This window comes from Microcebus murinus, chromosome 6 (assembly GCF_040939455.1).
Source record: "Microcebus murinus isolate Inina chromosome 6, M.murinus_Inina_mat1.0, whole genome shotgun sequence".
Lineage (NCBI taxonomy): Eukaryota > Metazoa > Chordata > Mammalia > Primates > Cheirogaleidae > Microcebus > Microcebus murinus.
In genome coordinates this window covers 16,020,843-16,045,924 of record NC_134109.1, presented here as the reverse complement: position 1 = coordinate 16,045,924, position 25,082 = coordinate 16,020,843, and the positions used below count along the sequence as shown (strand labels likewise).

The following is a 25,082-nucleotide window of genomic DNA, read 5'->3' as shown; positions in this document are numbered from 1 at the left end:
GTTGATATTAAAATATGTTAATATTATACTAGAAAAGAAGAAAATGCCCAAATCCTACAACTGAGTGAAAATCATGATAGAACAGTCATTTTTAGGATCACAGCTGTGTGGCTGATGCTTTAGACTAGAGCTATTTGATAAATAAACATTCCCCACCCACTGAAGAATGTAGGTTTGTCCAGACAAAAACTGAGATTGTCCCAGCAAAGGTGGTGGTAGGCATCAAAGGACTTTTAGCTACAACACTAAACCTGCTTAAGTTAAATGTGATTTAAGTAATGATAGTAAGAATTATGGTAGGAATGCCAATATGATACTGTACGCAATAGTAGTAAGAATTCTACATTTGTTTTATATATATACATATATATATAGAGAGAGAGAGAGTGTGCGTATCTATGGTTCAGCATATTTTAATAGTAGATTCATATCCATAAAACCTTTTGAGTTCCAACCTCCATTCAGTGTAATAAATCCTCTTTTCCATTCCTAAGAAAGTTCATATATTTTAACCATGGTCATGCTGCCATCTAGTGGATGTCTCTTAGAACTGAGGTCCTTCTGTCTGCTGGAAATCATCAAGAAAGGATTTGAAGTCCTCAGGTTCATGTCAGACATCTATTTTTCTTTAAGAGACTAATTTTTGGAATACCTCTATAGATTTTTCTGAGCATAGATCAGAGAATTTTTCACACTATCCCTCCTGTCTTAGTAGAAAGTTATTTTCAAATGTGTCAGTCACACTCAGTGAGCTGGAATAGAATTTCTGTTTTTCTGCTTTTGTCTAAAAATGAGAAGATTCTCTCACAAGAGAAAATGTGTTCCCCTGGAAAGAAGAGCCATCAGGCCAGCAATAGCCTGTCTCCTTTTGTTTAACTCTATGTCATGTCTTGGAAGAACCAGACCTCAAACAGAAACACCGACAGATTACTTTTTTTTTTTTTCTTTGTTGTCTTCCTGAGACAACTATGAACAGCGCTTTGTGACCAACAGGGACATCTGACTTTAGCCCTTCACGTACAGTATTGAGGTTGCTCCAGGTGGGACAGAGAGAGTGAAGGAGAAAGCAGAGAATCTGGCTCCTTTCTCGGCTGCAGGACCTGCGTGAGTCCTTTCTTATCTCTGTGAGCCTCAGTTTCTCCCCCTGCCAAATGAGTAGTGCTATTCGATAATGTCTAAAGTAACTCCTTGCTCAAAAGCACATTGAGATGTATTATATGTGAGTTTAATCACCTTATGAACAAGGCAAGTACCGTGCCAGGATTACAAATATAAAATACACATTGCAAGATTTCCCCCATTTCACCTTCCTCAGTTGGTATCACGCCCTCATTGCTATCTGAAGAGATCTAGAGAGAAGGGGTTGCTGTCTTAGCCCAGTTTGCAGTGCTATAAAGGAATACCTGAGGCTGGGTGATTTGTGAAGAAAAGAAGTTTATTTGGCTCCTGGTTCAGCAGGCTGTACAACAAGCATGGTGCCAGCATGTGCTTCTTGTGAGGGCCTCAGGAAGCTTCTGGCAGGAGGTGAAGGGTAAGCAGGTGTGTCACCTGGTGAGAGGGGGAGCAAGAGAGTGAGGAGGGGGTATCAGACTCTTTTAAACACCCAACTCCCCTGTGAACTAATAGAGCAAGAACTCACTCATTACCGTGGGAAGGACACCAGCCAGTCATTCATGAGGGATCCACTTGTGACCCAAACACCTCCCCTCGGGTCCAATATGGGGGATCAAATTTTGACATGAGATTTAGAGGAGACAAATACCCAAACTATACCAAAGACTATATAATCTACATAATAACCGTGAAATATAATATTGGATATGTGTTAGTGACATGATTAGATGGCTTCAACCTAAAGTATTAGGAGCATTTGAAGTTAACCACAGTGTGTGTGTAAATACATTTTTAAAAGGAAATGTTTGTTACCAATAAGAATGTATTAGAGGCCAGGGGTGGTGGCTCACACCTGTAATCCTAGCACTCTGGGAGGCCGAGGCGGGAGGATTGATTGAGCTCAGGAGTTTGAGACCAGCCTGAGCAAGAGTGAGACCCTGTCTCTACCAAAAATAGAAAAAATAAGCCAGGCATGGTGGCACATGCCTGTAGTCCCAGCTACTCGGGAGGCTGAGGCAGGAGGATCACTTGAGCCCAGGAGTTTGAGGTTACTGTGAGCTAGGCTGACACCACAGCACTCTAGCCAGGGCAACAGAGTGAGACTCTGTCTCAAAAAGAAGAAAAATAAAAAGAATGTATTATAAATAAAGATAAATAAGAAGTAAGTATTTTATAAGGTTTTGGTTATCTATTTTGATTATTACTGATGTTGATCCTTGTGAGACAATAAGATTATCAGTTAATAACTTATGTAGTTGCTTCGATCCACTCAGTGGAAGTTGGCACATGTGATTCACAATTGTTTCTGGGCCCTTCATTCACTATAGGACATGGATCTTAACTTTGGGTGCACATTGGAGTCACCTAGAAATCTTTTAAAATGCAAAGCCTGGGTTCTACTCGGATTTAATTGGTATGGGCTGCTGCTAGGACTTTGGGGCAATCTTAAAGCTCTTCAGGTGATTGTAATTTGCAATAAAGCTTGAGGACTACTGCTCTAGAGAAAATAAAACACAAAGGCCTTGGATAATGAAGTGCATCTTTCCAGGAAAGAGCAGGAGAGCACCCTGCACCTCATCCTTCACCATGAGAACCATGACCCGCTCTGGCTTCCTTTAACCCTTGTGCTCCCACTGGTAAATTTCAAACTCTCGTTACTTGGTTCCTTAATGTATATGCATGCACTGCAATAACTCATTCTTTGCCGAAGGAGGAAAAATGGAAACTAAAGGGAATATTAAATTCTCCTTGCCAGAGGCTTTTTAAGTACCATAGATGTTTTAAAGAGGAAAAAGGAATTTAGAGATCACCTATTCCAAGTCCTTGATTTGACAGGCAAAGACATAAGCTAGGAAAGATCAATAGCTGGACGTGGGCTGTTATATGCTCTGTATAAGCAGGGCTCGTTGCTACCACGTTCATATGCATCACATCACTGACTCTTCAGTACTCACAAGATGGCCATTTTACAACTACCTGGAGATTTCATGAGATTAAGCCAACATAAGTAACTTTGGACCGCAACTTGAACCTAGGCCCATCCAGTACCATGCAAAGTCCTGCTCCCAGAGGTCATGGATGGCCATGTCAGACCAGAAGATTCACAGCATCAGCTGCCCTCCACTTTCCATCTGACCAACCTGCACCATTATTTTATAAAGCAATTCATTCATCAGTTCTCATTAGAAACCTGCTTTAAAAAAACCTTGACTTTTCCCTTCTCCAAATTCCTATAGCACCTTAAGTAAGCTAAAATCAAATTATATAATCTGACAACAGGACAGAATTTGGAAATTGTGATACTTTGAGGAAATCTAGACACTGTGTTTTTTTCTTTAGTGACTTCACTTGCACAAATGTTCTTCTATGTATATTTGTCAAGTTCATTAAAGAAATATATAAACTTTTGAGTATAAGAAAAAAATAGACTGCCATGTTAATCATTTTCATTTTGATATTTTGATGCATTTATTTCCAGTTGTTTTATATAAACACTTTTATATTTTTATTTTCATTTTCATTTTATTTTCTTTGCAAAACTAGAACAATATAGATACTATTTTATATACTGCCTTTTAAAAACTTAGTATTGCCCATCAGGCAATAGAGGGCAACCAACCCGCCAATTATTTCAAAAGGCAATAGTGGGCAACTAATCATTTTAAAGGTCAACGCATGATCCATGCGTAGTCAGCTTGTGTGCAGCTTGTGCACCATGGGGATAAAAGGCATGTCGTTGTTCCGGTCGGGGTCCTTGCCTGTGAGAGTGGCCACTGCGTTGGTGCTCTGGGGCTTGGACCCTGGCTAGCCAGAAAATAAACCTCCTCTTGTGTGATTGCAAAAAAAAAAAAAAAAAAAAAAAAAAAAAACAACTTAGTATTATATCATGAGCATCTTCCCCTATCGTTAAATATTCTTTTGCAAGCATAATTTTTTTTTAAGAAAAAGCTTCAATTTCATAGTATGGGAGTGAATAATTTCTTTACACATTCCACTCTCATGAAACATTTAAGTAATTTCCAATTTTTCACTATTATAAAAATCCCTGTGACAAACATCCTTATACACACATATTTGTACCTTTTTATATTTTTAATAGATATATAAATATATAAACATTATACTATTTATAAATTCCTCAAATATATATTATATATTACCTATTATATATAATATATACAAATATTTTCATATATGTATTTGCCAATATGATAGGAAAAAATGCTTTTTATTTTAATTACCCTATAAATTTTCATAATATCTCATAATAACTAGAATAATGAAGGTTCCAAATAGTTCTTCTCAAAACAATTTTGTTGACTCCATCATTGCTTGAGAACAGCAGGGAAGATGGCTTCTCTTACTGCAAACTGCTAAAAAGTCCATCTTCTATGGAATTTTCTAGACTTTTGAGAAGTCCTGAAAAGTAGTGAACACACAGGGTTGCTATGTTCTTAGAGGTGTCACACTCAAGGGAGACACTCCTGAGAATACAACTGGCCTCTGATGAGTTGCGGGCACCCATTTCACTCTGCAGAACTGACCCTTCACTGACTTAAGGCTGTTAACATGACACAGCCTCCCTACCCATGGGCTTCCCTTCCTTAGTGAATTAAATAGGCAGTCAAGTAGGGAACCTCGAAGTCCCCTCTGCCTGGCTCCATAAAACCTGCATCGGTCCTTGCCCTTGGGATTCCCCCCTCCGTGCACCCAATCCCCACTAATGCTGTGTCTCCAGAACACATGGAAACCCCAGTGCTCCAACCCCAGATGCCTCAGCCAAAGCCCTCTCTCTCAGCTCCAAGTAAAAGGACTCACCTCTTCCAACCCCACAAATCTATAATCCTTTGTACAAAAGACATTCATCCCTGCAATGTCTATAAAAACTAGAAGCAACCAAAATAACTAGAAACAGTACTGTTAAATTATGGTCCACAAACTCAATGTTATATGCCCATTAAAAATTACAATTATGGAGACTATATAACAATACTTATAACACTGGGCTTCTGGGAGACTAAAAAAAAAGAAAAAATATTTATAGTACAGTTTATGAAAATGCAGAATATAGAATAATGCTATGTATACTGATCACGATCATGGTTATAATGGTTCTTATAACAAATAAAATTCAGCTTACCAGGCAAGAGAAGAGTATAACATATTTATTTTACATTTCCATCTTAAATGTTTAAAATAAATATAACTTTTGACTAAAAATAAATGTGTTGAGTTAAATATGACAAGCATATAATTATAGCTATCATTTATTGAGTACTTAGTATATGCTAGGCTTGAGCTAAGTATTTTGCATGCATTATCTCATTTAACCTGAATAATAATATTTATAGAATTAATTAAACTCTCTACTTTTACACATAAGGAACCTGCAGCTCAGAGAAGGTAAGTAATTTGCCCAAGATCAAAGAGTTAACAAGAAACAGGGATGAGGCAGGTCTGTTTGGCCCTCAAAGTCTGTGGAAGAATTTTATGTATGACTCATTCCTAACACAGCCAAGCACATAAGGAATATCAGTAACATAAAAGTTTGGTAAAGTTTTATGCCTCATTTAGAATTGCAAGCATGCCCAAATACTTCATTTGGGTAATTTATATTAGTGGAAAATGCTTACAACCAGATTACACTTTTCACTTTGCTTATCTCTAAAATGCATTTAATGGGCTACAGGTAAACTATGTGATACTTATTAAAATGGACTTTTATTGCATTCTAAATAGCTGTGATAGCTTCACTGTGAATTTTAAATTTGCGTTGCATTTATTTTTTACTGTGGAAATACAATTTATATGATACCTCCCTAAAATATTTCTTATCTGATTAGTATTTGATGACTCAGTCTCAGAAGCTGACATGTACTAACAATGCTATCTGCTAACGTGGACTGGGGAGGGCTAACATTGACCCCTTCCAAAGAGTACTTGTGCTGTTATAAGAGTAATTCATTTCTGCAAAGCCATTTAAGACTTCAGGAAAACACTGTACTGGTGTTTTGTCATTTGGCAATTCAGAATCTTGCATAAAAACATAATAATCTGTCTTACAGAACTAGCCTCCTAGTAGTTCTATGTAAACCAAGTTGCTTTTATTGAATTATACTTTTAATGCCCTGAATGAAAATCCTATTGAAAGGGCCTGGCAGCCCAAGCCATTGCAGAAAATCACATCTTCACCTCTAACAATTCTGTCTGCTAAAATAAGGTTAAAGTGCCTCTGTTAAAGGAGGAGATGGAAAGTTGTCATAAAATGGCAACCAGAGAGGAATATAAAAGCAGAGGAACAATCCTGATTATTTGCTTTGTTGAGAGTGGAGGGCAGTTATGGTTGGATTGTAAATCTATTGGCCTCAGGCATGTATAGTTTACCAAGAGGTAATGGAGCCTCCGGAATGCGTCACTGGCATCACCGAGTCCTTTATGATCTAGATAAGATTGGCTGTCACTCCCATTTCATCTCAGCCATTCGCAAGACATCTGTGTATTCACGCCTTTCTATGCCTCTGATTTAGAATCCTGCTCCTGCTGAATTTGCTGTGGCTCTAGACTATCTCTTCATCTGATCTCTGTCCTGCACTGCAGCAACCCCCCTGGGAAGGATCTCAGGCTCTTCCATCCACGCAGACTGTCTCTCTTTCTCTCTGTCTCTCTTCCTCTCTGTTTCTGTGTGTGTGTGTGTGTATGTGTGTGTGTCCCTCTCTCACAGACTTACATACACACATACATATACATTCATATATACATTTATAACCATGCACATACATGCACACACTCACCACCTACAGAAACTGTGCATTTGCATGAGCAACACACTTGACCAAAGATTTCGTAAAACTAGGAGAGGTCGGAGAGTTACTTTACTAAAATGCAGCCCCTCCAAATTGAGCATCTGTGTGCCCATTCCTTTGACCTCATTACCACCTACAGGGACACTTCACTGATTCCTGGCCACCACACTACCTCCTAGCCTGTCCTCTCCTCGTCCCCAAGCCTCAATAGCTCATGCACAGCAATTCTGAAATTCCTTTGGTTGTCTCGACTGCTGCAAGCCCTGCATGTTCCCCGTTGCATCCACAAATGACTTGTCAAGATATTTTCCTGAAACAGCTCCCTTCCTGGGAATAAGTCTGGTAGCAGATGTGAAAATAATATATTCTTCTTCCACCTCTTTCTCTCCTGCCTACTTTTATTGTGACTCAATTAATACCTGGTAGACAGGACAATAAACAAATGCTATATTCTGGATTTGATAAAGCCCAGTAACAAAAAGCATCATTCAATAATTTAAAAACCATTATCCCCCTAATCGAAAGACTTTGCTGACCTGAGCTGTGTTAAACATGGTGTATACCTGTATATTCTTTGGCGTGGGACCCAAACCATCTAGAGGCCTTATCAATTCTATGGCTCTCAGCTCTGTTCCAGGACGGTAGGTAATCTATTACACCAACCACAAGACTTGAAGCCTAGCAGACAGACAGATGTTCATTAATCCTAGAAGATTATTGGTGGGTGATGCCAAGAGCACGAGTCCACATCAAAACAGAGGCCTACCAAAGACTCTCCTTAGTGAGAACTAAAGAAAGTCATGCCAGGCAGGAGGGATTTCAAGATCATTCAGTAGAAGTGAGCATGGAGAGAACAGCTGTATTGTCGCTGTCACACCAAACACCCAAATTGAACAGAGTAGGAAGAAAATAGAACAAAAGCAATAGCGGATGCAAGCCCAGAGCACCATATGTTATCTTTCATGTGGCAAAAAGAAGAGAGAGGAAGGAGGAGATTGATATTCTGGATCCATGACCTTAAACATTGGGCCAATTCTGGGTCAAAGACATCCATGTTGCACAAAAGAAACTTCCAACTCCCTCATCTCTGTTTCTGCACAGGTCTTTCCTGTGTCACACCACCTCTGCCCACCCTCCTCTCACCCCCATTTGCCCATAAACACACACATTCTCCCACACATGAAAGACCAGTCCTGCTGCTTTCACCTCCATGTGAAAGCTAGAAGGCTTCCTGTACTTCTCAGATGCCACTGTGTTTATACCCCATGAGAGGAAAACTGCTCTCTTGGCAAGGAGATTTCAAGATTTCATTCCTCCTGCCCCAGAGAAAAGTGTAAACGGGTTTGCATGTATATGATGTGCCCGTATTTTCATCAGAAAATGTTCCTATTCTTTCCAGAAATCATTCTCTGACTCTGCTGGCTTCCTTCTTCAGCACAAAGGGAGTAGCTTAGCCAAGGATTATGAGCAATTTGGGAGGTACAATTTCCCTGCCAAGTTGCCAAGTCACAAAGGAAATGCAACTTGTCTAGTGACAAAAGGATCTGGGAAGACTGATGTCTTGGGAGATCTCTGAAGGCAGCAGCAGGGAACTGCAGAGGGAAATGAAATGCACATTCCAAAAGGAAATGCCAAGAGCTCTCCAGCTGAGCTCTAGCATTAATCGCAGAAAGCCCAGAGTGCAGGGTCTGACAAGGAGACAGTCTCAGCCCTCTCCCTGGTCACCTCGCCAGCAGCATCAGACACCCCAATACTGCTGTTCACCTTCATCCCCTTCTCCTTTGCCTCTTTCCTACCATACTCCTCCTCTCCCTGACCTCCAAACACAGGAAACATCCCAGTGCTCAATCCTTGGAGCTCTCTTCTTGCATAAATCCCCACTCCCTAGCTGTTCTCATTCACACTTCAAGAACCATTCATATGCTGATGACACGCAAATGCATAACACCAGACCTTTCACCTTAATCTCAGATTAGAATATCCAGCTGCCTACTCAACATCTCTATCTGGGTGTCTCATTGGCATCTCAGACTTAACATGTGCCAAACAGAACTCTTGGTTTTCTGCCCCAAACCTGTTTCTCCTAGTCTTGTTCATCTCAGAAGAAGGAAAAGCCATTCTTCCAACTGCTCGGGCAGGCTACAATCTTCAGGTCATCCTTGAGCTTTGCTCTTTCTCATACACCTTGTGTCTAGACCATCAGCAAAGCCTATTGGTTCTACTTTCAAAATTGCGTCTAGAATCCAACCACTTTCTACCACCTCATTCATCACCACCATCCTGGTACCAGCCACCCTCCCTTGCCATCTGACCATCGCAGTAACCTCCCACCTGGTCTCCAAGTTCCCATACCTTCTGCAGTATGCTCCACTCAGCAGCCACAGCTCTTCTGGGAGTCAGGTCAGACCATTTCCCTGTTCAATTCTTCCAAGGATTTCCAATCTCATTCAGTATAAAGTCCTACATGATCTGGCCCCTGCTATTTGTCATTTCCTTTTTATTCTTAGTAGTCACACCTGCCATATTATAGATGTGTTTTATTGTCAAGAACAGGTGTCAGTACACTGCAGCCCCCAGGCCAGCCACCTGGTTCATCAATAAAATTCTATTGGAAGACAGCCATGCCCATTAACAAAAAGACTCTCCCCCCTTGACCAAACTTTAGTCCGTCTCCTCTGGGCCCTCTTCTCAACTAGGCCTTGGCCTTGGTCTGCCTCCCTGCCCTCAGCCAGCTGAGCCCAGTTTTAGTAGAATACTGCTGAGTCAGTTTAACAAGAATCCTCCAACCATTGACACCTGATCGAATTCCTCACCCTTGACATCTAAGTCTTGGCTTGCTGTTAGTAAGAATTCTATTGGGTTAGTTTATGAAGAACTACCCTTTCCTTGATGTCTAATCAATTTCCTCTTAGTAATTTTCCATCCCCTAACCTCCTCCTTCTGCTATATTTGGAGCTAAGCAGTCATACACCAAAGGCTCTCTCCCCTATTACAGTAGCTTGAGTAAAATCCATCTTGCCATGCTTAGCAACTGTCCGGTGCAAAGTTTTACTCTTACACCATTCATTTATACACTGGGCTGCTTTAGTGGTACAACAGCAAAGTTGAGTAGTTGCAACAGCGACTGTATGTCCCAGGAAGTCTGAAATGTTTATTGTCTGGTCCTTTACAGAAAATGTTTGTTGATCTCTGCTCTAAAATGTAAATTCTATGAAAACAGGAACTTTGTAAATTTTCAATAAACATTTGTTAAATAAATAATAAACAAATGTGAGATAAAAATGCAAAGTAGTAACTGGATTTCTGACAAAGGTATCAGAATGTGACATCCAAATGAACGTTGTCCTGCAAAAGACAGTGATAACGATAATAATAATAATTCAGTGGTTCTCACTGAAAATGGATTAAACATTTTTGATGCTGCACCTGATTTCTGCCTAAGGGAGGAGACTTGAATTTATTTTCAGGGAGACCAGATTTTGGTTTAGGAAAATACTACCCCACTTGTATAAGCATGTGCCCACATGTTGCCCCTGGGGAAGAACTGTGTGCCACGGAATAACCAGAATGCTGATGTTCCAGACCGTTCCATTAAATAATGCAAACAGAGGGTGTCTTTCAGCAGAACTAGGGGCTTTAAATTAAGATGAGGCAGAAACAACAACAAAAGCCCTTACAAACGTGTCTTCTCTCTCCTCTCTAGGCGCTAAGGGGAGGGAGGTCCTGGGCCCTCCCCAGTGCTGGGTAAGGAACCACCATTGCTCCTGGTGGCTAGCCAGGGGCTAGTCAGGGAGCTTCCACTGAAGGGAGACTGCCTGGGGACAGGTCTAGGCTTAAGAGTTTGTGCACAGTGACTAGTGGAGGTTTTAAGTCATTCTCTGTGGTTTGGGGATCTCTGAATTGCTACTGGCCCAGGCTAGAGATGAAAGGGGGAAGGGGAGAGAACAGCCCGTGCTCCCCCAAAGCTAGAATGGGGGTAAGCACAGGGCAGTCATGCTCACTCAAGAGACACCCTCTAAGCGTCCCCAGGAATGGAGGCAGCAGCATGGGTACATCACAGAGAGGCTACAGAACATGGCGGGACAGCACTCCAGAAACTCCCAGAATCACCCTGGGGACTGGGCTGCTATGTGAGAAGCAAGGCAGCGTGAACCATCGCAATGTGGATATGCAAAAAGGAAGCATGAGCTTATTTTGAATCACAGCCTGCTGAGACCAGGACATTTGGCTTATAATAAAACTAGTCATTTAAAGAGCATTATTTTAATGACCACCATAGAGTGTTCGTTTATATATTCACTTAATAAACACCTATTGAGTGCCTGCCACTCACTCATCATTGGGCTGGTGACAGAGATGTGGTGACAAGCCCAACAGACATGTTTGTGTTCTCAGAAGCTTGTAGTCTAGTGGAGGAGGCAGACAATGAACCAAAGTTAAATAAATATTTATGCACTTATTATAAATTCTACAAAAGAGAAATTCAGGGAGGGAGACACACAGATGAATGAATGAATTAATGGGTTTTCCAACTTTCCTACACTCTTAAGTTTATCCAGTTCATTATTGTTTTCTGGTCTAAGGAACATGCCCCATTTGTAGCTGTTGGCTAGACACCGTGATCTCATACTCTACATGAATCTCCTTCCCTTAGACAGGTCTTGCCTCTTCCAGACCATGGCTATGCCTCACACCTGCAGGAACGAGAGGACTGTCTCCTCCTAACCTCATTCACCAGACCAGGTGACTTTCAGGTAACTTTCTAAAATAGGGAAGGTGACCAAGCCTCCCAGCAGCCTCCCATGAAGGCACAGTACTGTGGACTCATGGATTGTTTGCAAACATAACCAAAGACACTTATTCACTGGTGATCTTACTCATGGGTAGTATAAACATGGGATGGTCTTATTTCCCCAGTAACTGTCCTGCTCCAAAGAATCTGCTCTGCAAACACCTCCCTGCTGGAGAGAAGAGGATTTGTAATATTTCAACCCAGTTCTGTCACTTCTTGGTCACTTTCAATGATTAAAACAGAATAATTCCAGTTCTTAAAGATCTGTCTTCATTTTAACTCTTCAAACTCATATTTGATTCAAAGCCCTCCCTGCAGGGCAGGTTAAAAAGGCCCATGCTGCTCCCACCTGCTCTGTCTCTCTTTCCAGTCCCTACTGCTGTGGTGTTGGGGCAGGAGGACAGAAAGAGGTGGCCCAGGTGCCCACCATCAAGCTGCCTGGGGCCAAACTGCCAGCCCCGTTCTGTTGGTTGCCTCTATGTCTTTGTCAACCCTGCCTTGACATCAGTCCCTTCTATGTGACAGGGATTCAAACAGGTTCCCAGGAGCACATCTGTGGATTCTTGTGAGGGACAGTGGTCTTCAGCGCCTCCCTGCTGCACAGCCCCCACCACAGAAACCCGGCTGGGTTTGTGCCTTACCTACCTCCTCAGCACCACGCCCACCCAAGGAGACGTCCCTGTCCTAGCAGGCACCTCCCCTTTGGGGAGACCTGTAAGATGGACAGCCACTCCCTCTGGGCCATCCTCTAGAACCACAGGATGCTCACGTGTCCCTTCCATGCCCCCGGTGGTGGTGCAGGCAGCTTCACCAGGACTGTCTCTGGGCTCCCCCTTCTCTCCCCAGACCCTGTCTGTCTCCACATTCCAGAAGTGTCGACACTTGGACAAAGGAGACAACAGATGACCACTAGTTCCCAAGCTAGTGGAGATGGCAATGGTTCAGGCACCCTCTGTGGATTTGGGGGTCTCCTACTCCTTATTTTGGGGAGAAGAGCAAAAGAAATAGTCTCTAAACCAACAATATGCTCCCCCCAAGAAGCTACTTTTTTCTCTCCATCGGAGGAGATCAGCTGTCTTCCATTAAGGGAGTGTTGGAGCAACAGGGATAGGGCCAGTTCTCTGACTCGTGTCGTTCCTCAAGCCCAACCGCTGACACTTCTCTGAACTCAGGACATGGGGTGCACCTTTGGGTCTCAGCTGTGGGCTTTGCAGGCAATTCTCAGAGGCAGAGATCCCACTCCATCCATACCTGATACCAGCCCATTACACCATTTTTAACAGCTCAAGACCAAGATGGATTAGAGCATCAAAATTCAAAAGCATTGCACTCAAAGGCTGGGTAGAGCCCCAGGAGGCTCACTGTGTGCCTGTGGGTGGAGCTCTTTACATCTCTCTTGGTAAAAGGGGACAGCCCAGGCCTGTCAGCAGCTGAGACACATGCTCACTGCTACAGACTGAATGTGCCTCAAATCCACATGCTGAAACCGTAATGCACAGCGTGATGCTATTTGGACGTGGGGGCCTTTGGGAGGTGATTGTTTAGATGAGGTCACAAGGTGGAGCCCCCTTGTTGGGAGAGACACCAGAGAGCTTGCATCTCTGTCTCTTTCCACCTCATGAGGACATGGGAAGGCAGCAGTCTACAAGCTAGGAAGAGAGCCTTCCCACGACACAGGATCTACAGGCACCTCGATCTTGGATCTCCCGGCCTCCAGAACCACGAGAAATAAATGTCCATTGTTTCAGCCACTCAGTTTATATAGTGATTTGTTATAGCAGCTGAAACTGATCAAGATACTACTAACAGATCAAGAAATGAGTATCATCATAGGCTGTCCTAGTAAAGTACCAGGTATAGGAGCCTTGCCTTGCTCTCCTTTGGACCAGCCACATCCTACGTTCAGCATTTATCAAGTCCCAGCGCAGGAGTGGCACTGGAGAATCAGAGACAATGGTGCCCCCACCAGCCCTTGAGTGACTGTTGGTCTAAGGAAATGAATGGATCTGAAAACAAACCCTCACGCCAAAGAAGGAAGGTGCAGCCACAGAGGAAGCAATGTTCTTGTGAGAGTCAAGAAACCCAGAGGCATAATATCTAATTTTGGAACGATAATTAGGACAGAAGGACAATGCTGGGGGGAGATGAGGTTAAACTACATTCGTTGCTGGAATGAGACTATAAAGTGAGGTGTGTCTGATTCATTTTTACAACCCCAGTACCTAAACTCCTCAAACACACTACCAGACAATAAACACCACTCCCCAAAATGGTCAATGGCAGTGGCCTTTATCTATTTGAAAGGCTTTGAAGTGGAACAAGAATTATCGTTTCTCGGAGTTGGTCCCCTGATCTAGAATTAAAATCAGTTGGTGGAAGGTCTAGAAAGGCATGCTTGGGGCTCAAAACAAATCATTTCTAATGATGATATCTCCCTACAATGAAGACGTCCCTCTGAGCACAGGCACCTGTCACTAGCGGGGTCCCGTCAGAAGCTAAACCATCGCCGGTCAGAGCTGCAGAAGTGAGGGTTCCCACCTCACCCAGGTGCCACTGCAACTTCCAAACAACTCAAAGATCTGCTGATTCTATTGTGAAGAGGGCACCACTCATTTGGATGCCACGTTTCCAACATGCTTATTAAACGATAATCTCCATAGACACCACAGGTCATCAGAACAGGAAAAATCTGCCAGAGAGGACTGTTTATGAAGACAGTTTATATGCCAAATCATCCATTTGTTGTTTGGACCTATGGTTAAAGGATTGGAATTCTTGCTCTGGGACTTTGGGAATGGAGGGTGGCTGTCAAAAAATTAAAATTAAAATTAAAATCTTCTTATTTTTATGCCTTTAGTGATAAAGAGAGGCACTTTCTTCCTTCAAAACTCCGCATTCAACTTTCCTTGTGGTTGCCATGGTGATCTGAGCTGGTGCCTGACTCCTGCTAGGAGACCGCAGGCTCCCTGCGGCAGTACAGTGAGTTTCCAAACTTGGCTGACACTCTCAGCTTCTCTTCAGGGACCTTGGAGCCCTGTCTTCCAGTTGTGGGTTGTGTCTTACTTAAGTAAAAATAATAAAAGGAGGAAATTTAAACTCTGGCCTTTTGTTTTACATAACTTTTTAAAATAGCTTTTAGAAAAACACTACATGGCACATCATAAACATACGAACACAAATATTACATGAAATTTTATTCAAAGAGGACCTCTGTTAATACCTTGAACACACTCTGGAAAATTCTGCTGTTGCCTCTATCATTTATTTATGTGTGCTCATACATACACCCCTTTGTATATAAAATGGGATCAAACTGTACATGATCTTTTGAAACCTTGCTTTATAACTTAAGATGTCATGCCGTGGTCATTAATCTTTAGCAACGAACATAATAACATCTAATATTTATGGAGAGTTAAAAAAAAGAGGCATTGTATGACTTCATTTAATTCTCATAAAATCCAGCCAAGTTATAATCTGCTATTACACCTATTTTGCTGCTATTACCTCTATTTTACAAATAGCTAAAGAGATGCAAAGACAGACTAAGTTCCAAGATCACACAGCTAGCAAGTGGTAGAACTGGGATTCACATCCAGGCACTCTGGTTCCAAAGCCTGTGCACTTCACTGCCACGTGACCCCTTTCTGAACAGTGCCATTCTTTTCCAAAGACAGCATGGTATTTTGTGGTATAAATGTACTGTAATTTCTTTACTCGGTCCCCTTTCGATGGGCAATTAGATTGTTTGCAATACTTTGCAACCATAAGCAATACTCTGATAGAAACGCTTGGATAGAGCTTTAATTGTTAACCCCGTGAGGTTATCTCCCCTTCCCTAGCAGGCACTCCTTGCAGTAAGATTGTTAAGTCAGAGGGTTTACTTTGCCCTTTACAAAGGATTACAAAGGTTGTCTGACTTTACAGTGGTGTTAAAGTGCTTCATCTCACACATGCTTGACAATTCCAGATTTGTCATTGGTGATTGCAGTTGCGGTTCTTTCTACACTATGGTTGAATAGCCTTTTCTTTTTATTGACATCTGGATTTTCTTCTTTCGAGTTACCTTTTTCCTTTGCCTGTTTTTTAAATTAGGGTGCTCATCTTTTCCTGGTTCACTTTCACAGCTCTCCCTATGAACGTGTGCATAGTTATGGGCAGTAAATTAGCTCTTGCAGCACCTGCCCTAAACTTGTATTGCAGGAGAGGTAAAAACCACATTTTCCAAACTCCCTGGAAGCTAAGCTTTCAAATGTGATGTTCTTCCACCATGTGGACACGATGGTAGGAGCTTTGAGAGAGAGGCAGCCTGGGAGGCAAATATGGTGTTCACTTTTGCTGCCATGGGCTCCGTGGGGCTCATTAACCAACAGTTCTGGCCACAGCTTCCTGGTCCTTGGCTTACAGCTGTGACCCTGCCACCCAATGCAGAGGAGACAGCAGTGTCCTTAGCAGCCTCCTGGGCGAACCAGAGCAGCAGTTGCCTTGGGTGAACCAGCTCTGGAATCCACTTTGGCCCTTCCAGCTATTTGGTAATCACCTATTTCTGCACATTAAATCCTTTCCTGCTTTAAGAGCTGGAGTGGGCTCTACAATCTGTAACTGAACCCTGACCACTAAATGATAAACCACGCTAAACACGTCTTAGGAATATTTTTCCAAGTTTGCCATTTGTCTAGCAATACTGTTTTCACTGCTTCTCTGCCATCTAAATAGTTTTTGTTTGTAGTCATATTTTAAAATGCTTCCTTTATGGTTCCTAGTTTATAGCAGCCCTGGAAAAATTTGTTCTTCCCAAGTTTATAAAAGCTATTTTCTTTCATTACTGCTATTACTATTTACAATTTGTGCTGCAGAATAACACAACTGCCATAACCAATAGCCCCACTGATTTTTTTAATGTCCTCTATAGCCACTTAAATGTGGATTTTGTTCTGTGCTAAGGATTGGCAAACTCTTTCTGTAAAGGACCAGAGTGTAAACTTTTTTGGCTTTACCAGCCATATGGTTTGGGTTGCAACTACTCAACTCTGCTGCCCTAGTGTGAAAGTAGCCATAGGTGATATATAAACGCTGGGCATGGCCATCTTTGATCTGCTAACCTTAGTATGCCGTAATTTTTTTTTTTTTTTTGCTTATTCCTGGGCCATTACTGTACTTACCATATTACCATAACTTTAAATCCTTTCTCATTATACTTCTTCACAGAATTCTTCTGACTATTCTTGACTATTTACTCCTCTAGAGAAACTTTAAAATCATTTCTTCAAGTCAAGAAAATCTTACTGGAAGAACAATTGGAGTATAACATAATTCATAAAAAAAAAAAAAAAACGTAGGGAAAATGCCATCTACAAAATTGTCTTTCAAACTCCATTTATTCATGTTTCCTATTATGAGTTTTCTTCCTAAGGGGGCAATACAGGCCGAGACTCAAATCACAGCTCAGCCACTTCCGGGCAGTGTGATCTTGGGCAAGTTACTTCTCCGTGCTATTTTCTCATTGGTAAAATGGGAATAATAGTATCTCTCCTGCAGGACTTTTGGAGGATGAAATGGGGCACACAGAAAGCACTGTTCACTTGGTACTCTAAATTTCTTATTACATTTGTTAGATAATAGTGGTTATTACTGTATCCTTCTCTATTTCTAACTTTAAAATATGATTCTAGTGTGTCACCATTAAGCATAATGGAAATAACTCATGGAAATTACCCAAATAAAATCTATTAATATTACTATTTTACTGCTTATCCAGTATATACATTGACTGCCTGTGCCACATCTATTGAAATCAACACCTTTCCCCCTCAATATAGAGAATTACATTAGCATATTTCCACTATTGATCCATCTTTGATTTGTTAAAATGAACCTTACTTGGCCGTGGTGCTAACCTTTTATTCCTTGCTGGATTCTATTTTCTTATACTTTATTTGAGATTTTCATATCAATATTTGTAGGAAAGATTAAATTGCACAGCTAATGGTTAAGTGCTACCTTCACTCTTGTATATTAATGTTGTGCATCGGACATAAAGATAATTTAGAAGGTTCACTTCTCTTTCTCTGTTCTAGAACACTTTTAAATAACCTAACAACCATCCTATCTCAATAATTTAAAATTACCCAACTGGAAACTGTGCTTGATGTTTTATTGACAACTGGCTCAATTTCTTCAAGAATAATTGGTCATTCTCATTTTTTTTCAGTTCCTTTTCAGTCAGTTTTATTAAAGCCTTTTCTTAGAAAAGCATCCATTTAGCCTAATTCTTTTATTTGCTGGCAAATTATCTGCATTTGGATTTACTGGTTACAGAAAAACTGTAAAACTTTTCTAGTTCATACTTGTTTAGTTTTTATTATTTCTTTTCTCAAGGTTATTCAATGACTTTTAATTTAAAAGAAAAATCATTCATCATCATATCTATTAATACCTCACTCTGTGCTCTTCCCAGAAGCTTCCCCTTACCTGCCCTCCGGACCACAGTCTAATGTGTAGTCTTTGACGGTCCTTAGAAATGTCACCCAATAGAAGGAGAAGCCCTTGTGTTGGATAAGCCAGGACACAGGAGGGGGGGAAAAGCAAAGGAAAATAATGTTTTCTGGGACAGGAGGCTTGTGAGGCTCCAAGAATGGCTCTCAACCCTGACTACACATCAGAATCACGTGGGGTGCTTCTAAAATAAATACCAATCCTTTCACTTCTCCCCAAACCCATCAAATCAGACTCTTTGTGGTAGAACCCAAGCATCAATATTTTAAGCCTCCTCAGATAATTCTAACGCACACCCAGAGTTGAGAACAACTAGGTTCTGGAAATACAGCAGTAGAAAAAGAACCAAAGTCTTTAGAGGGACATGGCCATGTGGTCTCTAGCCCACATCTATATAGCACTCAGAGACTTGGGCCCTAGACCAAGTCAGACCCACAGGTCTGCTGTAGGGATTCTGTTCTAGACACAAAGACTCAGATCCCTCTACAGGGGTCTGAGACACAGGATCACATCATTTTCACCCAAGACAGGCTCTGGCATTAGAAATACCTCAGGGGAGAAAAAAAACAAACAAATATAAAAGCAAAACACACAAAAAAGAAGTTCCTTCCCAATGGAGGTGGAGAAGCAGTGCCAGAGGCCCAGAAGCCACAAAAAGGCAGTTCCTGCCACTCACCTCTGCTCTACACAGATTCACCATTTCCTTTGAAAAAGACTTAGAACCATGGAAATAAATCCTAAGATCCTGGGAGTAAGTTCTGATGTCTCTCGTCCATGATCTAGATGTGATAACACTACAGGATGGCATTTTCGAATTAAACACACAGCTCAGAAGAAAGTCTCTCCAATCTCAAACAAGATAAGACAGAAACTTTATTGAATAACTATTCTGCAACTCAATCCCAGCCCTCTCGCCAAAAAAAACACACCCATTTATCTTTGAGCTAAGAGGTCAGCCTTTTCCTATCTTTTTCTTCTATTTTTTTGTAAGGCTAATTAATTTATCTTTAGTGCTGGATAACATGTCAACCACGTTAGGCTTTTTAAATTCCTCACGATTAATCCAAGAGTAGTTTTATTCATTTCATATGATAATCAGTGGCAATCTCAAAACCTCCAGCGTCCCTAGTAACTCAGGATGGAGTCAGACAGACTAGTCCAAGGTCCCAACACTCATTGTGTTTGTATTCTTGGGCACATTTTCAAATTTTAGTTTCAAACATTATCTACCTCATGGGGTTGTTACGAGGATGGAATGAGATAACTCATGAAAAGTGCTTAACACAATGTCTGCCACCCCATAAACTCTACATCTACTCAACCAACAGCTACTTATTTGTTGCATTAAATATTCCACATCAAGGGCTATCCTAGGCACCACAGACACGGTGGTGCATGAAATCAAACTTGATCCCTGCTTCTGTGGAGCTTACAAACTAATTCTCAATAAATGCGCACTATTATTATTTCAAGATGCCAAGAGTGGGAACAATCCAGCCACTGCTAAAAATAAATAGTGTAAGTGGTACAGCAAGAATTTGCAAACTTTTACTTGAGCATGCAGATTGCCAAGTGGCAGGTATTTGTACGGTTGAGTTTGAAGGAAAGAAACAATGCAGCACTGAAGGACTGGAGAGCTTTCTGACTTTGATTAAATTTGCAATAACGAGGGTTATGGGCGTGTAGACACAGCCCGAGATGACCACCTTTCTGCTCTCAGGAAGTTTTCCCAGTGCTTGTAACTTCCACTTCGGTCACCTCACCTCTCTGGACTTCAGTTTCCTCCTCTGCAGAATGAAGTATCAGTGCCCAATTATTTTTAAGATCTCTGACAGCTGTATTACTTCTCAATAATTTTAGGTGTGCATGTTTCTTGTTTTCTCCCTAAAAACAGGGATGATTCAGGTCTGTCAGCTTTACCATATTAGTACCAAAAACAACTAGGCAAAAAGCTTTGCCACTGATTGAGATTTTAAATAACGTTAACAAAAATAGGCACACTGTGGCAGAGGCTGCTAGTTGCCTACCCTGACACCCATTTTCCCCTTCCTCCTTAGTAACTAAAGCCTAGTTTTATTTGAAGTTTCAATGTACCCAGATGAAAGACTTTATTTCTCAGCCTCCCATGCAACTCTCTGGCTAAATTTCTACTAAATTCTGGTCAATGACATGTAAATTGTTCTTTCCAGAGAGTCTCCTTAAATGGGAAGGGGCAAGCCCCTTTTCCTCTAATGAACAACAGTAAACAAAAGGAATACATTGAAAATAAAATGCTACTGAAACATGTAAAAGAGAAATTTTTTGAAAGTCAATATTTGTGTAACAAATTTTTTAGTTAAATATCACCATAAGCCAGCAAGCCATAAGCATTTTCTTTAGAGGATTAAATTAATGGTTCTCATACCCTTTAGACTACTAGGGAAAAAAATGTCATCACAGTTAGATTATTCAACATTCATTCAACAAATATTTATGATCACTGAAGACTGCTCATGTAATCTTCTACCCTCTGCAAAAACAGCCAAAAATCTTTATACTCTAAGAAAGTTACATTTTTATTAGAAGATGTAATGCAGTACTCCAAATAGAAGATTTTACCTACTTTCTTTTAAGAAATCCAAGATGCACTTCTAGGATAAAGGCATCTGTATTAGTCAGGGTTCTCCAGAGAAAACAACAAATACAGGGTGTGTGTGTGGGTGTGTGTGTGTGTGTGTGTGTGTGTGTGTGTGTGTGTGTGTGTGTGTGTGCGCGTGTAGACAGAGAGATACAGATAGAAAGAAAGAGGCTTGGCAAGTACAAAATATGTGTGTGGGTGTGGGTGTGGGTGGGTGGGTGGAGAGGGAGACAGAGACAGAGAGATACAGACAGAGAAAAAGAAAGAGTCTTGTCAAGTCCAAAATCTGCAGAGTAAGCCAGCAGGCTGGAGACCAAGTTGCAGTCTGAATACAAGGCCATCCACTTGCAGAATTCCTCCTTGCTTGGTGAGGTCAATCTTTTTCTATTAAAGCCTTCAATTGATTAGATGAAATGCACTCATATTATGAAGGGTAATCTGCTTTACTCAAAGTGTACTAATTTAATATTAATCTCCACCCAAACAGCACCACCTTCATAGAAACATCTAAAATGTTTGACCAAATATCTGAGTGTGGCCTAGCCAACTTGACACATAAAATTAGCCATCACAGCATCTTAGTTTTATTTGTGAACCTTAATTGCAAAGATAGTCACAGTCTATTTAAACCTGTCCTAAAGGGTGTGTGGGAAGAAACTTCTGGACAGTCAGTGTGTAGGAGCAACAGGGGGTGAGGGGGGCTCTCTTAATCTGTTTCATGTTGCTATGAAGGAATATGTGAAGCTGGGTAAATTGTAAAGAAAAGAGCTTTATTTGGTTCGTAGTTCTGCAGGTTGTAGAAGAAGCACAGCTCCAGCATCTCCTGGCGAGGGCTCTTGTGCTGTATCAAAACATGGTTGACCAGGTATGGTGACTCACGCCTTTGATCCCAGCACTCTGGGAGGCTGAGGTGGGCAGATCGCTCAAGGTCAGGAGTTCGAAACCAGCCTGACCAAGAGCGAGACCCTGTCTCTACTAAAAATAGAAAGAAATTACTAATATATAGAAAAAATTAGCCGGGCATGGTGGTACATGCCTGTAGTCCCAACTACTTGGGAGGCTGAGGCAGGAGGATCACTTGAGCCCAGGAGTTTCAGGTTGCTGTGAGCTAAGCTGACACTACGCACTATGGCACTCTAGCCTGGGTGACAGAGTGAGACTCTGTCTCAAAAAAAAAAAAAAAAAAAATGGTGAAGAAGGTCTAAGGTGAAACAGACATGTGTGAAGACAGACAAACCTGAGGGACATCCTGGTTCTATAAAAACCCACCATCATAGGGAATGATTCATTCCAGTTCCACAGTAACAAGAACTAACTAGTAGGAGAATGGTACTAAGCCACTATGAAGAGTCTGCCCCATGACCCAAACACTTCCCACTAGGCTCCACCACCCAGTACCACCACAATGGGCATCAAATTTCAACACAATATTTGGTGGGGAAAAACAAACAATATCCAAACCACAGCTGGGGCTATCCCTGAGAAACTGACCTTTAATTCACCCAGTCTTGCAGTAAATTCTCAAATTGTTCTGGGATTGTTACCGGTTCTACCTAGGGATTAGCCGAGCACCTGGCTAGAGTCTGCAGAGCAATTGGAAAGAGGCAGGAAGGGAGCCACACACTGAAGCCTCCCATCTGCAAAACTCTTGACCATATTTTCAGCCCCACTAGGTAGCATTAGGTGCAGTTAAGAATCCTTGTGTCAGAGAGGCCTCATGGCGCAACAGTACTGCATCTGACTCCAAGAATCCTTGTGAGCTTTCAGGACCAGAAACTGTGCAACCCACCTGGGAGGACGCCATTGTGTCCCCCACACTGAGGAACCATCAACACACAGGTAAGTTACATTATCATTTACCTACATTAAAAGAACTTGTATCTTCTGCCAGTGTCTAGTAGGATCTCCATTTGAGTGGCTGACAGCCTGTTCATCAAATACAGCAGTACATCCACTGCAACAAAATCACAGATGCCAAAGTCTATGCCAATTCCCAGAGCACATGAGACTACCTCACATGTAAAATCTTTAACATGGTCTTTAAAACACTACCCACATTGTGTTAAATATATGCTACACAATTCAAAAACATTAATTAGTGCAATCTGTTAAGCCAATGCAGAAAGTAATAAACTGTCTCTTCAGTATAATCTTCAAATCACTTAATTCTATAACATTTTCCTCCCCTAGGGAATGTGAAAACTATAAATACCCTGGTAGAACAAAATCACTTCAAATTTCTTGCCCAACAGTCCTTCATAATCCCTCAAAGTGTTTGTGTTTTTTGTAGCTCCATAATAATTATCAATTCTATGGAGCATCAAGCTCAGTTTTATTGGAGAAGAAAGGAGAGGATGAGGAGGAGGAGGAAGAGGAGGGAGGTGAGTGGAGAGGGAGGGGCAGGAAACATTTTAGAACAATTTCAAATTATCCATAGGCTTAAATTAAGCAGAAAAGTTGTTTTTAGAATAATATGAATAATTTAAAATAATATGATAAAGCTGTAAAACTTCTGACATACAAAGAAAACTAGGCTTTCTTTCAAGTGAATGTTAAATACTAACAAAATGGAAGAAAAATCAGTGTTAGGAAGAATACACCTACGAGTAAAGACTGAAGAACACAGTGATTTCTAAATCACAAGTTCTGCCTCAATTCTAGTCTGTCACATCACAATGCTTGGGCGCCATGATAGTTTAAAATATTACCAATAGACCTGCAAGAGAGTGATAAAAGATGGTCCTTTTCAAGTAGGTTATATATCTAGAGGAATGGAATCTGCCATAAGGCTTATCTAGATCATTTTAAAATGAAGTTAAGTCCATTTGCAAAATTATTTCACTTGATGAAGTCATTTTGCCAGGGTGAAAATGTACAAGGCATTGTATGACCATCTTTCAGTATGAGAAATAACAGGTCACAAGCCTTACTGATCTAGAAAAAAAAAATCACCTCTTCTGGTAAGCAACTTACCTAGTTAAAGACTCGAATTAAATACAAGAAATGCAGATCTATAAGTCACACCGTTAGCATTACAGAGTAAGAGATGGAAGCTGTCTCAGTGAGCATCCAGCTTAACTGTTTTACAAAAGCAGCAACTTAAATGATTCAACCAAAGTCAGCTAAATACGTAGTAGGTCTGGCATTCAGCCCAGATCTTAGGACTCAAGTTCAACACTCTTACATGGTGCTTTTCCAGGTATTACTGTTAGGTGTTCAAAGTAACTCTGGCAACTTATAAAATAGTTTCATCTAGAGGCTCTGGTGGATCTACTTCAATAAATATAATTCTTGGTCACTAGTAGTCTTCTATAAGAACAGTCTATCAAATCAAACCTGATCAAAAATCAAGCCCTTGATGACCATCTATTAATGCATGTGCAGCAATGCAGGGAATGTAGAGGTATAAGATACATTCTCTATATCCAAATAGCTCAAAGCTACTTGACAAGATTAAGCTACCACCTGAAAAAGCATCAAAGTCACGATAGTTCAAATTACAGATGCTCCTCAACTCCTCAGATGATGGGGTTACATCCAGATAAATCCATCAAAAGTTGAAAACATTGTTAAGTCAAAAATGCATTTAATATTCCTAACCTACTAAACATTATAGGTTAGCCTAGCCTACCTTAAATATGCCAAGAGTAATTACATTAGCCTACAGTTGGGCAAAATCATACCAAAAAACACCAGGAACAGAGAGTACACCATAGAGTACCTGGTATTTACCCTTGTGATCACGTGGCTGGCTGGGAGCTATGGCTCACTGCTGCCACCCAGCATCACACCATGTATCACTAGCCTGGGGAAACATCAAAATTCAGAGTGCAGTTTCTGCTAAATGCATATCATTTTCACACCTTCCTAAAGTTGAAAAAAGTCCTAAGTCCAATCATTGTAAGTCAGGGACCTATTGTTTCTCATACTGAAAGATGATCATATAATGCCTTGTACATTTTCACCCTGCCAAAATGGCTTCATCGAGTAAAATAATTTTTTTCCAAATGCATTTTATTTCATTCTAAAGTAATCTAGATAAGCCTTCTGTATTAGCATGAAAAGATGTCAAAAAAGGTTCCTGATAGCTAGATATTAAAGTAGATGAGTGGAGAGTTCCATTTGCAGCCTTGAGAAAATAACAACTGGAACTGGACCAGTCTTCCCACTGTAACTACTATTTCAGAGAGTAAACAACAGGCAGCCCAAAACTGTAATCCCTGAAAAAGGTGAAGTAAATGAGGGGAATTCTACGATCCCC

The 25,082-nt window shown here is 41.0% G+C and overlaps 1 protein-coding gene across 1 annotated transcript in view; it reads right to left on the bottom strand.

Moving 5' to 3' along the window:
- Positions 1 to 1,446: 1,446 nt before the first annotated feature.
- Positions 1,447 to 25,082, bottom strand: part of GALC (galactosylceramidase) — a 78,760-nt gene continuing 55,124 nt past the window's right edge. Inside the window, exons 18-19 of the transcript XR_012919689.1 lie at positions 22,686 to 22,775; positions 1,447 to 1,548 (exon numbers count right to left, since the gene is read on the bottom strand). The gene's annotated coding sequence lies outside the window, so the exon portion shown is untranslated. The remainder of the gene's footprint in view (positions 1,549 to 22,685; positions 22,776 to 25,082) is intronic.